The 13,531-nt window shown below is 33.2% G+C and overlaps 1 long non-coding RNA gene across 1 annotated transcript; it reads right to left on the bottom strand.

The window, feature by feature from the left end:
• Positions 1–3,456: 3,456 nt before the first annotated feature.
• On the bottom strand, positions 3,457–12,649 carry LOC128553056 (uncharacterized). The gene is made up of 3 exons (XR_008369239.1): positions 12,505–12,649; positions 6,250–6,346; positions 3,457–3,636 (listed from the first exon to the last, which is right to left on the bottom strand). It is a non-coding gene; the product is annotated as an uncharacterized LOC128553056 (long non-coding RNA).
• Positions 12,650–13,531: the final 882 nt, after the last annotated feature.

The raw sequence follows: 13,531 nt of genomic DNA on the forward strand, positions 1-13,531 counted from the left end.
AAAAAACATATCGTGATAAATTGAAAATAAGAGGGCCATGAAGGCCCTGTATCGCTCACCTGACTTATTGACCTAAAGATTATCAATATAGTTCCATTAAGATATGGTCATAAATGCGGCCTCTAAAGTGTTAACTATCTTTTCCTTTGATTTGACCCAGTGACTTCGTTTTTGACCCCACATGACCCACTGTGGAAGCAAATTTAATGCTCAGCAAATGTTGAGTATTACATGTTGAAGACTGCAATGAATTGAAATTAATATACGAAAAAGACAAACTAATTGCTTTCATGTACAATATTTTAAAACAGTCCATTTATAAATCTGATGAAAATTTGTTTGTTCAGAGTAACTTGTTAGTTATCAAAGTTTCAGAAGATTATGACTTTGACGGACAGTGTCTTCATTTTGCTAAAAGGTGCTTGTTTTTAGCTCGACTATTTGAGCTATTCTACTCACCCTGGTGGCGGTGTCACAACTTGGTTAAAGTTTTGCATGCAAGTACATTATGGCTATCATTTAAAGGCACCTAGCTTTGAAACTTAATTTTTCTTTTCCTAGGTCAATTACCAACTGCACTTGGTAAAGACCCATAACTCTTGGCATAAATAACACCCCGTTATGAGCTAAGAAAATCCTGGTTAAAGTTTTACATGCAAGTTACTCCAAACCTAATGCAGATATTCAATTGAAACTTTACATGTGTCTTTATGGTTAAAAACCGGATGACTGCATAAAGTCTCATAATTCTGACTTGCATTTTGGCCGCCTTTTGGACTTAAAATCTCCTGGTTTTAAGTTTTTCATGCAAGTACTTATAGCTATTACTTTAAAGCATATATAGCTTTGAAACTTATTTTTTTATTTTTCTAAATCAATTTATACCCTCACTGGGTCAGATTCCATTACTTTGACCTATAATTTGGCCAAATTATGCCCCCTTTTGGACTTAGTAAATCAAGGTTGATGTTTTGCATGCAAGTTTCTGTCTCCAAAACTAATGCAGAAACTTCACATGTGTCTTTGGAGTTATACATCTGATTGATAGCATCAAATCCCATAACTCTGACTTGCATTTTGGCCAAATTATGCCCCCTTTTTGACTTAAAAAGTCCTGGTTAAAGTTTTGCATGCAAAACTAATGCAGATATTGAATTGAAACTTCACTTGTGTCTTTGGGGTTATAAAACTAGGTGATACCATCAAGTCCAACAACTCTGACATGCATTTGGCCAAATTATGCCACTTTTTGGACTCTGAAAATACTGCTTAAAGTTCTGCATCAAAACTCCAAAACTAATGCAGATACTCAGGATTGAAACTCTATTGATATTTTAACTTTTATGGTAAAATTCCTACTTCTTAGACAACAATTCGAATAGTGGAGCATTGGCTGTCTTACAGAATGCTCTTGTTGGAAATAAGACCTGTAAGATCTTATTTGATCTACAAAATAATCTTTAAAGTCAGTTAACAAAGTTCTTATTTGATCTACAAAATAATCTTTAAAGTCAGTTAACAAAGTTCATTTATGTAGCATGTGTTGTCAAGCTTCCTTAAGTTTTTTGGGAAAACTTGAACATTATTCGACTTTTTGTCCCAACCATAACGGTATACAGTGTGCCTTAAAAGCTTCATTGTTTTAATTTATGTCTTATTTCTGAGCAGTTGTTTTGATCAAGAAATGATCTTGTTAAATACTGTGATGAACTAAGCTAAAATTATGATGTGTAAATCAGGCATTTATTGTTAATATGAATGGTGTCTGACAATTAATATGTACAAAAAGACTTGTGCCATAAATTACATTGTTGTTTTGTAACAATTTGAGTGTATTTAGAAGAGTTTGAACATCTTTTGTTAGTTGAATGGTGAAATGAAGCACAAAGTGTTGCTTGTTAAGACCTATTTGTCTGCCTTTTTATCAAGTAGTGTAATATGTCCCAACCATTACGGTAGAACAGATTTTTTTTTGTTTGGTTTGGATGCTGCTACATTTGTAAGTAACGCCTTTGAATATCAAAGACAGGTTGGTTTTATTTGAAAGGAGTTTGATATAGCTTTAATTTGAAATGGTTATTTTAACTAAATGTTCAATTACCATCTCAAAAAAAAATTAAAGGTATGTTTCTTTATGTTGTTACTTTTCCTTGCATTTATTTGCCATATCTTTTTAAGAGCGCATTGAATAGGACTAAAATATAGCTTGAAAGTTTGTCACATGATCTTGCCTAATGTATAAAAAACAAATATTGGCAAACACAATAGTTGACATAATATTTTGCCAGTTTAACAATGCTTTATAAATTGATAAGAAATACCGTCTTAGTCTTATATAAAATCCATATAGTTTTAAGAAAGCTGCTTCTCTTTAAAAAAGGTATACTTTCTGCGCTTTTCAATATATGTCCTTTAAAATAGAGCTATCAAAACATGTATTAACTGCAGTTCATTTTCGGACCCCAATGTCACTTTATTTGCACTTGGCCATAAAATATATTGATTTAATTTAAAAGCTTCCAGTGGTGACTTTGCCAATAACCGTTCAAAGTCGGTACCCCACTGTTTTTATTTACTTGGTCATTTTATCCTCGTGTGAGTGCTTTGTCTTTATCTGTGCGTTTGTTTATCTATGGGCCATAGTCTTTTCAAGTCCACGTGCTATGAATTGCGCTTTCGGAAGGCTGCGTTTTGGGAAAGTGGCTTTCTATTCATCCTTTTTTGTATATCAACATGGTTTTAACCATTTAAGTAGCTCACCAAAAAGGATTTTAACCACATGTCTGTCTTTTTTCATAGAATAAATAACCATGTTTGGTTGTGTTTGACGGATTATGTCAGATTTGAAAGTTTCTGATAACAGTTCGTGTTAATCACAGTTACTTTACAAACGTGTTTCAAATAAATGTATCAGCGAATATTTAAAAGAATATTAAAATGATAATGATAACTGTGCGTGTTACATTTCAGTTACTAAACAATTTCTTTATAAACGTGCATTAGCGAATATCTATAAGAATAGTACCGTCGGTGGACTCTTATGATATAAAGTCTATCAAAACAATTTGATTTCGAAAATGAACGCAATGCATGCAGTATTTTGGCTAGTCTGGCATTAATTCAATCACTAACTACACATGCAGCCCCTCACATTAGATCGGATTCAATGTTAATCAAAATACATGGATGTTGCGTTGTAAATTTTCTTGAGTGTATAGGAACAATAGTCATCTGAATGGCCCTCGTTGGAAAACGAGATAAAATATTTTAGATGTTCTTGCCATTATGCCATGTCTTATCCTGTTTATCGTGTCAGTTTATTAGCACTAAACTCATCTTTTTATATACATGATCATTTTTTGTTAATGAAATCGTTTTATCAAACAATTTTAACTCTACTGTCTTTAGGCTTAAAACAATGTATCTGTTACTTGTAAAGGAACTATCTACCTGAACGAAAAGATGTTCTTCTTGATAAACTTCTTGAAATATGCGGCTGTGTCGGCTGTGTGTCTCGTGATTGTCTTCCTCCCAGTAGTGCTCCTCCTGAGAATATATTACTTTGCTGATCATGTAGAATGTTATTAGTTCGGTTCGCTTGCACCATACTCCTATTTCCATCTTGCAAAGTGGTGTCTGTAATTGATAATCTGTAGCTTATACTTCTGACCTCTCAGTTAAATAAATAGTATCAGCTGGGAAATAGATTTTAGTTTTGCACGCAAATATAAAATCTATTTCCAGTCTAACACGTTTGAATTACACCAGACAGGAATACTAATGTAATCTTGTTTAGGCGTAAATGCGCACAGTTATCATTACCAACTTGGCATGATGGCCCTGTTTCACCCCTCAGATATATATTACGGTGATCGTGTGTTTGGGTAATTGAATATGATGTTAACAATTTCGGTAGACGGTTGCCCAAAGAAAGATTTTGGTGAAATTGAACCATTGGCTTTACACAAGAAGATTGTCTACTAACTATCACCTTAGGCTGCTATTTTTATTTGCTTGCACAACTGTAGGTTACCAAACTAAAACTTTTTGTAAAATTGTTCCGAAATTCGTTAAACAGTTTTGGTTGAGATGATTTTAAAATGTTCCATATATGTATATACAGAAAAGTTACTATGTCCCCCTTGCGGTCATGTATTTCCGGGAATCAACAAAATATTTTCAAACTTTTTAATAGTCATTAAATGTGAATTTCCTTGAAATCATTTCAAAATGAAATAAGTTACCGGTATTTGTAATGAGATGTCTTTTTGAATATTTCTATTTTAAGATCTTAAGTCTTTATTTGCAGCCAAACGGACCTTTTTCAACATCTTTGGACCTTTGGAATAAAACCCATTTCAAGTTTCATCCACTTCCGCCAAATGTTCAAGGAAGAGGTTCGAAGAAAATCTGAACGAATGACGAACGGACGCCGTACGATGAGTGGACGAAATTAGCAAATCGGGTAATAACAGAGCACTACTAAGGTGAGCTGAAATCGCCATCAAACTCAAAGTATTACAAATATACGGAGCTTTGCAATTAACTGAATAATATATTTCTTGAAACCAGCTGCTTTTTAGCTCATCTGAGCACAAAGTGCTCAGGGTGAGCTATTGCGATCTCTCACCGTCCGGCGTCCGTCCCTTAAAACGATATCTTCTCCTAAACCACCAGACCAATTTTATGAAACTTTACAGGGATAATTCTTGGATGGTCTTCCTTACAAATTGTTAAAAAAAATTAATTCTATACAGAACTCTGGTTGCCATGGCAACCGAAAGAAAAAACTTTTTTTTTAATCTTTAAAACCACAGGTCCTAGGGCTTTGATATTTGGTATGCAGCATGGTATGCAACTCCTAAACCACCAGACCAATTTTATGAAACTTTACAGGGATAATCCTTGGATGGTCTTCCTTACAAATTGTTAAAAAAAATTAATTCTATACAGAACTCTGGTTGCCATGGCAACCGAAAAAAACACTTTTTTTTAATCTTTAAAACCACAGGTCCTAGGGCTTTGATATTTGGTATGCAGCATCATCTATTGGTCTTCTAACAAGAATTTTAAACTATCTCCCAAGGGTCAAATATGACCCCGCTCTGGGGTCACATGGTTTACATAGACTTAAATAGGGAAATCTTCTTCTCCAAACCCACAGATCTTAAGGATTTGATATTTGTTATGTAGCATCATCTAGTGGACCTCTACTTAGATTGTTAAAAAATTAACCCCCTAGATTCAAATGTGGTCCCGCCATGTGGTCATATAGTTTGACTTATTTAGGGAAAAACTTTGAAAATCTGCTTGTCCAATCCCACATGGCCTAGGGCTTTGATATTTAGTATGTAGCACCATCAAGTGGGCCTTTACTAAGATGGTTCAAATTATTTTCCTAGGGTCAAATATGGTCCTGCCAAGGGGATCCCAAATTTTACATAGACTTATGTAGGAAAAAAACATTAAAATTCTTCTTGCCTCAAACTGCAAGGCCTAAGCTTTTGATATTTGGTATGTTGCATTGCCTATAAAGTTGTTAAAATTTTGCCCCTGGGGTGAAAAGAGGTCCTGACCTGGAGGTCTAAAGTTGAAAAAAGACTTATATAGGAAAAAACTTTAAAAATATTATTCCTGAAAGTTCAAGATATAGGACATTGATATTTGTTACGTAGCATTGCATAGCGGGTCTCTAACAAAATTGTTAACGTTATGCCCCTGGGATGAAAAGAGGAGGTCGCTTGGTATATGATGTTTATGCGAAAAATACTTAAAAAAGTATCTGATCATATTTCCTAAACTGTTTTATCATAATTAACTGATTACCCCAAGTAGGGGTCACTTGACTGTGACAATGTCCTACTAATAACCTACTTTCTTGTATTTTACAATACAGCCTTGGAATTTTGATGACATATACAGTTTTGCACACCGGTCTTAAAACTGACTTTCAGTGACCATGTATGTGACCCTCTGACCTTCTTTCTTAATATTTTAGCATCGTTTGGCATTTGAAACATGTAGCTCATATTACTCAGTTGGGCATCCAGGGTCATGATGACCCCCTTGTTATTCTAACGTGCTTCGTTCAGGTAACTGAGCGAACTCAAAAAAGAGTGCCTCCTCAAAATATTTTAGTTATTAACGATCTATATTGATATACCGTTCTAACATGGAAAACTGGAATCAAGAAAGTACATGTTATGATTAAATGGTCAGGATTCGGATAGAGTAAAAAGTTTCACTTACCATTTGGGCCATCCTGGGAGAAGTTCCGTCTGTTTTTGTTCTTTTCTCGCATCGCCATCAAGCACTTGGTGGGCCACTTTGCTTTAGGACGACATATCTGTTATGAAAATATTTATCTTAAGGTGGAATGCGCCTAATTTGAAGTTATCGGGTTTCGTTTCGAAATTTTGATTAATATAAAATTCAGCATATTCCTCGTAGACTGCGGATTTTACTTTTTTGATATTTCTGTAACTTTTTTCTCTGCAAACCTTCAAAAACGACCATTGACGTCCATTTTTGATGAACCACGAATTCACGTCCGTCAGACGATTTTCGTGAATCGTTCTGTTCATTCTATAAAAATCGATTTGCTTGTTAATCATCATATTTTAGTTCAAAAATGTCTTTAAAATGGTGTATAATTTATGGAGATCATTTTAACGTAAAAGTCGATATTTACGTTTAAATGACGTCAGGGCGACATATATGACGTTGAGTTTTGAATAAAATTTTTGCTTCAATCTTGTCTCATGTAAAATCCAAACGATAGAATTTGACAAAAAACTAACATGATGATGAAAACTTTATTTTCTGTCGATTTATGGAATAAAATTATGGGGTCACCGAATTCATTTTCGCGTAAAATTACATTACGCTACCCCTACCCCCAAATCACAACATAGCTTAGTTTACGTATTTTTCTGATATATCTCTAATAAAATCTAATATTTTACACTCTCATTCATCAGAGGCTCACTACAGATATGAAACAAATCTTGGTACGTGAGAAAGAGGGTTTTCTTTTTCAAAAGAGGTCTTTATAACTGTAAAACTGGCGACCGGTGCGAAATGGTTTCAACACAGAATTTTTTACATACGCCAATGCGACAACTTTGCGTAAAATACTGATCATGTTATTTTTAAAAATCGCTTTAAATATATTTCTTTATAATAATGATTATTTTTTCATCTTTTTCTTATCCAAAATACCAATAAATAAGTTTTCCGTTGTAATACACTGCTAAAATGAAAAACAATAATATGCATATGCTGTTGTATATATAGTTCGGAGTTTTCATACTTGAAACATAATTATTGTAAAATATCATAGTTCAATATTACACAAGTTCAAATATTTTAAAGTTTGTTATTTCAGGCGTATGACTATTTATTTAGCCGCCCCGTTACGGTAGTAAACGTTGTTTGAATCTTTTTTTTTCTTTTTATTATCCCTAACACTCCCTAAGCACGCACGACAGCACGCACGCACGCATGTTTTGTTTTGTTGCCACGGGCTTGCCCTGTAAATTACCTGCTCTACGCGAATGTTCATATATACGACGGCATAATTCGGTTTTAAAGGTCAAAGTTTATTTTTTTATTCTTTTGATATTTTATACCACAGGCGCTATTTGAAAATAAATCATAACTTCTATAATTTCCGTAATCATGATATAAGAGATACTATCCCTAGGTTACATATACGCGTAAGTGTATCCTTATAAACTTCCGATGAATGTTGAATATCGTTACATTCTGAATTTGAACATCTAAGACGCTTATCAAAATAAAAAGTGAAACCTTACACATATACACGTGCCCGTACAAATCCCAATATCTCGTAAATACGAAAGCAGGGTTTGCAAGTTTGAGCCTCCAGTCCTCCGTACAAAGTTACTATTCTTGCGTCGCACATATAGATAATGGCAACATAGAATTACACATGTTTAACAATCAACTGCTGTTGAATTACAGAGTCTCAGTCACATCCGCTACTTTCTTTCTTTCTTTTACCCCACCCGCTGAGCTCAATAGAAGGAGCGCAAATCTATGGATCGCGAGTTCGATCCCCGGGTAGGGCATGACGACTTGATAGGAGGCACGTGTCAGTAATCATTCGTCCTCCAACTCTGATTTATGTGGTGAAGTCGGAAGTAACTTGTTGAGAATACAGAATCCAGAAACACTGGCTAGGTTATTCCTCGCCGTAACATAGAAAACAGCGCTAAACCCAAAACAAACATTTTTTTCGTGGAATATTTATCAGTTTTAGTAGAATGTTTACCCATATTTGTGGTGTTTGATAGGTTTCTACTGTTAGAAAAAAGAATTACATATGGAATATGTTTCTATTACGTGTCTATGAATACAATGATAACCTTCTTTACACACTTATCTGGAGAGCTAAAACCTCTTAGCAAAGGATGGTGTTTTTGTTCTACCCAAGTTACTAGATAAATTAACCTTTTCAGAGCAACAGCCTCCGTATAACAAATATACTCGTTTCCTCTGAGGTATTCACAGAGGATGCACTTTATTTGAAATCGGGGTGTCCGACCACTCTCCGAAATCGGGGTGTCCGACTACTCTCCAAACAATCGAAATATTTCCCAAACGTAAAATTTGTAGTAAAGTTAATTAAATTAAAATTAATTAATAAAATTTATTCAAACATGATGATATAAATTACCTTAAATTTCCTAAAGTTGTATTCTATTTGTTTGTCTCTATGCTATTACATGCATAAAATTTCATTTCTTTATGTATCCAGTTTTACGCTCAGATAATACGTAACGGAAATAACGGCTTGTGATGGAATTCTGTACAGGTAATTGTTAAAATTAAAAGGTTGAGATAATTCAAATAAAAGATTTTAATTATATTCAATCGTTTTCTTATTTATTTTTGTAAATGTGCATCGATACAGGACTGTTCATGTATTACCATTAACTTGCGAAATAAATCATTTCAATCTTAATGTTGAATGAAATTATTGCATAGTTGTAAAGAACTCAAAATGTGTTTGTCTTTATCCCAAGACATAAGAAAATCCATTGAATTCCGCATTATTTTTTAAATCTGGGATAGGGATAGAGTAATGTAATTCAAGGCAACGGTAATGCGGTGTCGATTTTGTCGCATTTTCTGAATAATTAAATATAATCTAAACATTAACATCTGAGTTCTACACTGAAATGATTTCGCCGAAGATAGCAGAGTTTTAAAGAGTATTATGATTTAATTGTACTTAGAAAAATAAAATCGTAGATTTATGGAAGAAAAGAGGATATACTGGAAAAAATACTCAATTGCGCTATTTTGTGATTTGGGGGTAGGGGTAGCGTAATGTAATTTTACGCGAAAATGAATTCGGTGACCCTATTATTTTATTCCTTCAATCGATAGAAAATAAAATTTTCATCATCATGTTAGTTTTTTCTCAAATTCTATCGTTTGGATTTTACATGAGACAAGATTGAAGTAAAATTTTTATTCGAAACTCAACGTCATATTTGTCCCGCTGACGTCACTTTAACGTAAATATCGACTTTTACGTTAAAATGATCTACATAAATTATACACCATTTTAAAGACATTTTTGAACTAAAATATGATGATTAACAAGCAAATCGATTTTTGTAGAATGAACAGAACGATTTACAAAAATCGTCTGACGAACGTGGAATCCCGGTTCATCAAAAATGGACGTCAATGGTCGTTTTTGAAGGTTTGCAGAGAAAAAAGTTACAGAAATATCAAAAAAGTAAAATCCGCAGTCTATGAGGAATGTGCTGAATTTTATATTAATCAAAATTGCGAAACGAAACCCGATAACTTCAAAATAGGCGCATTCCACCTTAAGATTCAGTTTGTGTACGTTGATGACATGTGTTTATCTATTTTAATGTGGAACAGTGAGACAGCAGAAATATGTTTGGTCCATTAGTAGTAAATCAGCAGACTAGTCTTTCACATAATGTAGCAGAAATTGAGTGTAAACAACACTACGAGTTGAGCAATGTTTACAACAGAAACAATGTTGGAAATCAAAAGAAGTCTGCTTCATTCATGGATTATACGTTTCCTATTCTTAAGCATGAGATATAGAATAGCTTGTCGTTGCATACCTTAAAATATGTTTTCTTTTCAGTCGTGAGTTCAAACCCAACTAAGATAAATATATTACTTTATTATTTTGTTTTCATTTTCATCTTTAAAATATCACTTTTAGCGGATGTGTGTAAATTGATTAAGGTGCCGACCACTCAACACGTAGATCATGGGTTCGGGCTCCACTGAGTAACGGCCATACCTTTACTTGTGACCTAAGTAATTTTGCTGTAACCATTCCTCGACATGTCGACTTATTTGAAAAAAAAGATAGAAAATAATGCTGTAGAACAAAATTAAAATACCATGACTTCCTTGACCTCTTGTGGAACCAAGAAAGGGTAAGCAACCATATCTAAAAGTATCTGAAGTGTTGTGTAAATACAGTTTTACTCTACATGTTGGTAAGTATAAATATTTGTAGTCCTATGTTTTCATCTTGGTCCAGTTAATGTTGCACTTATACTAGAATTCAAAAGGACGTGTTTTTCATACTTACTGAAACCTGGTTATATGTTAATCACTTATGCCATGTATTACAAAATAAAACCTTTAAAACATGATTAGCAAGGGCAAATTCTATTTAATCAGAAAGTTTTTAAATTCGTTTTAAATAAAAAAAAAATTATAATCTAACCGGTCTTCCAGTATACCCAGGGTCAAGTGATGAAGGTTGTTGGTATCAAATCACTTGATAATAAATTTTGTTGGTTCGAGCCTTGCTCGGACTGTCATATGAGCCGCCCAGTCGGCTTGTGGTAGGTTCTACCAGGTGTCCACCCTTGCCTGAAATAATGCCTGGAGGGGCACATTGAGTCTTCCTCGACCGTAAAATTTAAAAAGTTTTCATATTTGCTCAACAGTATTGATGTGATGAAAACTTTCAACATACTGGCGTGTAGCTGCCTTTATGCAGATACGCAGCTACGTAGTGAAAATCTGGCAACCATAGTACACAATTAATTGGCTAACCTCTTTGGTTGCAATAAGAAGTCTGTATATCATGCAACGGAGATTGCTTCATAAGCAATCATTGCTTACTTCAAATTTGTTTGAAGAACAGTAAACTCCGGTTATAGCGAACGCATCGGGACAACCAAATGTGTTCGTAATAGCCTGAGTTTGTTATAAACATACAGCGAACATGTTCCTTATCTAGGCATTATTTGTTTAGCAATCTGATTTATATAATGATTTGATTTAATGTGCATTGAAATTCACTAATTCTCTGCAGTATTATAACAATTTAGGTATTATTATTTAGTCATTATTTTATTACCCTTCTATTTGATTGCTTATTTTGTAACAATCTGGACCATGTGAAATATTACAAGCTTACAGTCTATGTTAACAGCTTAAGGAGGACATTTCTGTGACAAAATTATAATACAATGTCAAAAATTGATAAAATGTTGGTTTAGAAATCGGCAAAGTTACATTTTCAAGCCTAAAAACTTCTGACAGAACGTTTTGTATAAACTGTAGTACTGCAGAGACTGACGTAATTTGTCACGCGTAAATAAATGTATGCAAATATCAATTATTCCATGGTCACAATTATCGAGTTATTTCTGCGTAACTGTAAATCCCCAGAACAAAACGAGTTGTTTTTATTTCGTTGCTTCTATGATGGTAATTACACATAATTTTCAATAAAAAATATACAGAAATATCAGTTTCTCTGTTAAATTAATGACGAAGTAATACAAACATTTACAAGTCCAATATATTGATGTTTACCATAAAACAACATGCACAGTACTAATACATGTACGTGTAGTTAAATTTGGAATACATGCGGTGTATTTGTTAAAATGTTGTTTCGTCCTCAGCTTGCGAAATTTTACAAACTTCAAACAAAAAAGGAAAGAAAAAGTAACAAGAAAAATAATGAACAAAACAAAAACACAGTATCAGTTACTTTCATTAAATTCCATTAAACTTCAGACAAAAATAGAAAGAAAAAGAAAGTAGAAAAAATAATAAAAAATAACACAGTATCAGTTAATTTCATTAATTTAAAATTCAATTGAATATAAAAACTGTATAGTCTTCTGTATAGTATCAAAACTGTAATATTTGACATTAATTTTAAAAATAAGTTACATAAAGTTCATGGTCGTCCTATGTCTTTATTCAAAGCAATCCTACTGCAGCGACATGACCTTATTCACCAGAGTATAATTATTTTAAACACATTTATAGGTAATACAGAAAATTTAGAATATGCAAATATTAAACAATGACAAAGTAGAAAGTAACATTTTCAGCAACTGTTATAATTAAAACACATATACACAGAAATCACCTTTCAATGCATTGCAATTAAAAATACAGGAAAATAATTGTTTCAATCAATTGAAGACAATTAGCGTAACTTACTGTTTCAAAACTGCTTAAACATCCGGTTGAACTTTTTTCACTGTATTTTTATACGACTGTCAATAATAAAAGATCTGAAGTCGAATGAGTTCTTCGTTAATAAAAGTTTAAATTTTGTTATTCCAAACCCAGTAAATATTTTCAAAATGGCTACTGTCTATATAACTCGCAGTTTACTGCGCATGACATCGATCAACTTTGTATATAGATACGCATGCGTTCTAAAAATATACTTTTTGCCATAGTTTAATATCGATTTAACAAGACTTTATGAAATGACTGAAACGTAATTAAGTGTATTTACACAAAGAGGAAGTGTTTCCCTAAATATATTAAACATTGCATGTCCTGTATCTAAATTGTAACCTGACTATAATTGTACAAATATGAAACTATGGGTACACGCTAAAATGGAACAAACCATGTGTTATAATTATTATTACAATAGGAGACAACAACAATGCACGGAGGAGATATGATCCTGGGGCCTGTTTCACAAAAAAGTGTCACCCTAAGGTCTTTCCTAAGTATGGACTTTTAAAACACATTTATAAATAGGATATAATTTTTAAAAAGGTTAATTCAAGTTAGGACAAAACTATCTTATTTTTTATCGGGACAGATTATAAGAATAGCCGAATAGTTAAAATGAATCAACTTAGAATGATATTCGTGAAACACCTTACTCCTAGATTCTCACTTTGTCATAAGTAGGCTTCTTAAAATGCGCCCCAGAATACAAAATCTATGATAAGGAACATCGATACGTGTTACTGCACGACAGAGATATGAAATTTGCGCTATATAAATTTCCTGGAAATATATCATTGACGACAGGCATTCCGCAACGAGACATTACACGTGCTAAGCTACGACCTTGAATTTATCAACATTTTATGATGTGATAATCCAGGAATACAAATATGGTCGTCATTTTCTAACAAGAAATGACTTTACTTTAGTGTCATGTATGACGAGGCTGTATTGCATAGTATTCAAACTTTGAGCCATATTAAATGAGTTAATT

The sequence above is a fragment of the Mercenaria mercenaria genome, unplaced genomic scaffold (genome assembly GCF_021730395.1).
Source record: "Mercenaria mercenaria strain notata unplaced genomic scaffold, MADL_Memer_1 contig_3436, whole genome shotgun sequence".
Lineage (NCBI taxonomy): Eukaryota > Metazoa > Mollusca > Bivalvia > Venerida > Veneridae > Mercenaria > Mercenaria mercenaria.